Source organism: Alligator sinensis, unplaced genomic scaffold, assembly GCF_000455745.1.
Source record: "Alligator sinensis unplaced genomic scaffold, ASM45574v1 scaffold547_1, whole genome shotgun sequence".
Lineage (NCBI taxonomy): Eukaryota > Metazoa > Chordata > Crocodylia > Alligatoridae > Alligator > Alligator sinensis.
In genome coordinates this window covers 261,079-264,343 of record NW_005842217.1, presented here as the reverse complement: position 1 = coordinate 264,343, position 3,265 = coordinate 261,079, and positions in this window count along the sequence as shown.

Below are 3,265 nucleotides of genomic sequence, written 5' to 3'. Positions count from 1 at the left end.
CACTAGAGAAAGGATGTGGACAAATTGGAGGGAGTGCAGCGGAGGGCAACAAAATGGTTTGAGTGGCTGGGGCACATGACTGCTGAGGAGAGGCTGAGGGACTTGGTCTTATTTAGTTTAGAGAAGAGAAGACTAAGCAGGGATTTAATAGCAGCCTTCAACTCCCTGCAGGGGGTTGAGAAAGGATGGAGCTGGACTGTTCTCAGTGGGGGCAGATGACAGAACAAGGAGCCATGGGTTCAAGTTGCAGCAAGGGAGGTTTAGGTTAGAGGTTAGGAAAAAACTTTCTCACGTGGAGTGTTGTAAAACACTGGAGCAGGTTGCCCAGAGAGGTGGTGGACTCTCCATCCTTGCAGGTTTTTAAGACCCAGCTAAACAAAGCCTTGGCTGGGATGATCTAGTTGAAGCTGGTCCTGCTTGGAGCAGGGGGTTGGACGAGATGTGACCTCCTGAGGTCCCTTCCACCCTCATCTTCTGTGATTCTGTGGGTGTTTATACATGTGCTCAGGTGTGTGGTGGGGGGAGCGGGGGGGAGTGCTGCAATTAGAGCAGCTCTCAGAGCAGCATCACATGTTTCAGCATCCCACGCTTCAAAATGGCAGCAGAGGCACTTTAACTAAAGCTCATTTGATGAGCTTTAGTTAAAGCACCCCTGCTGCCATTTTGAAATGCGGGGGCGCTGTATACATGTGACGCGGAGCTTGCTGGCACATGCTAATTAGCATGCCCCCGCAGACTTGCAGCAGACTCAGTTCATCGAATCTACTCTGGTGTGTGCTAATTAGCACACAGATCAGAGGCCAATCACGTATAGGTGCCCTGTGATTCTAAGTGGACACGTCATTTAAGAGAGATCTTGGTGAACAGGAACCTAAGTTGCAGCCACTTCTCCTTAGACCGTGGACATACTTTACGTTTATGTGATTGCCGTCTGCTTCCACCCAGCTTCAAAGCAGAGTGAATGAGCAGCTGGGGTACCGTAAGTCAACGGGGGCTAACCTTTTTGCGTGCGTGCCACAAGTTAGCACCACACTCTTCCTGAGAGCCACTCTGATCCCTTTCTCTTACTCAATCTGCTGCTCAGCCTTCTGCTCCCTGGCCAAGCTGTTGCTCTTCTTTCTGCCCTATCTGTCCCTGTGCTGCCCGTCCCCTCCCCAGTCTGGAGTGCACCACACACACAGGCTGCCGGTGCCACTTGTGGTGCCCCTGCCGCTTGTTGGCCATCCCTGCTGTAAGTTATTCTGCTCCAGTGCAAATTCGCTGTGGTGCTTCGTGGGAGTTTGGCAGAGTAATTAAGCAGGGGTAGGTTACACTAGTAAATATGGTTTATATATATAGCTTTATTCAACTTTGACTGGCTGCCCCAAGATAGCTTTTTACACATCTCTTACTCATTCCCCCACTTAGTGGTGTGATATGCTGTAATAGGGGTGGCAGACTGTAGGTTATTGGGATAACTGTTCATTTGCACCTGTGTGTGGTGTAACTTGCACCTATATGCACAGAACCAGAATAAATTACACCAGTGTAAATATGTTGTATCCTCACTCATAGGCATATTTGGAAATTTTCCTAAGCCAACCTGAATTAAGCAATATATCAGGGGTGGGCAATTATTTCAGGTGGAGGGCTGCTTACTGTGTTTTGGCAAGTCATTGAGAGCCCATGACAGGCAGCTAGGGGCAGATAAATATTAATTTTCTAAATTTTTTAGGGGCCCTGTGGGCCGGATAGAACGGCTTGGAGGACCGCATCTAGCCCACGGGCCTCATGTTGCCAGCCCCTGGATAATTTATTACTTATGGTGAATTCCTCTGTTCCATAAATCATTTGGTTATAAAAATGCAACGTGTATCCAAGTGTTAGAAGAGTGTTGATTTCCTATTTTTAATAAAATATATATTTTATATGCTGTTTCTTGAGTTTAATTAAATTCCAGTTACCAGCCTAATGCAGCTGCTTGACACAAATCATAAGCAAAAAGTTAATTATCTAGTAAATAAGCAATATATCATTCACCATTTTCTAACATACTACAAATGTAAAATGAATAAAAATTTGAAAATATTAAGATGTATAATCCCTTAAATGAACATAATTATAGAGTACCCACCTAGGTAGCAAAAAGATGTTCTGAATGTAGTGTAAAATCTCTGTTTAGTGCAAATCTGCATATTTAATGGTATTATGTGAAACAATGAGACTACACCTTTCTTTGGAAAATAACTGAAATGCAAATAGCTGGGTTTTTGGTTGTAGCTATAGTGGTCTAAGGACCTCGGCAGCCAAGGTTCTTTGGGTAGATGCAAATAGAAAGTTGATTTAAATTGCTTACTTTAAAATCAGGGCAATTTTTAAATCGGCCCATGATGGTCCCTCTACAGAGATTAAAAAGAAAAAATCACTTTGTTTTCTTTATAGTTGTCATGCTTTCTACACTGGGGGAGAAAATACTATGGGTCTATCTACATGAGACAGCTATAGTATGTGTGCAAGCCCTATTCAGTGCAGGCTTATGTGTTTGATCCACTATGAGAGTAAACTGAAATGATACTGCTATGTATTTTTGGTGCTGCGAAGAACTTTGCCAAATACAGTGCCCCACAGTGGCTACAGGGAATACAAAAGAAAGAGGCTGTTGAGATCAAGGAGAAAACATCTGCTCTAGACCCAGGACGGTATCTCAGCTCCGGAAGGGTACTTACACATACATATATTCTTAAACTGCGGTAAAGTCAGGGAGACTGAATCAGCTACTTAGATTTAACACGTGCTTTAAATGTTTTCCTGAACTAGAGCCATTAGAGGGTTTCCCCATCTGGTGGAGAACTGATCTGATCAGAGGCTTTCTCCATAATGACAGCATGATTAGCCGGCATAAATCTGATCTCTGCACCAGGAAGCTTGGCTGCTATATCTGTGGTGGAGGGGGGTCATGGGCTGTGGTATGGAAAATAAAAAGTTGCAGCATTGTGTGGATATTTAGGATAGAGCTTGTTAGGAAGAGTATGTTGGCTCCCAAGTCTATCTGGAATAGCAAGACTCTAAAGTTTCTGGGGCTGAAACATTCAAAAGATGCACCTTCTTATTCAGGGTATTGGCAGATAGCACGTCCTCAAGAGTTGATTTAAGTAACATTTAAAAATTAAATAAGGTCATCATCATCATCAGTTCTCCTTTCCTTCACTCTCTTGAGTGTTAGACCTGTTTACAGATGAGGCAAAAGAGTTTTCTAAAGTCATTTCCAAAGGTGGGAATAGAAGCC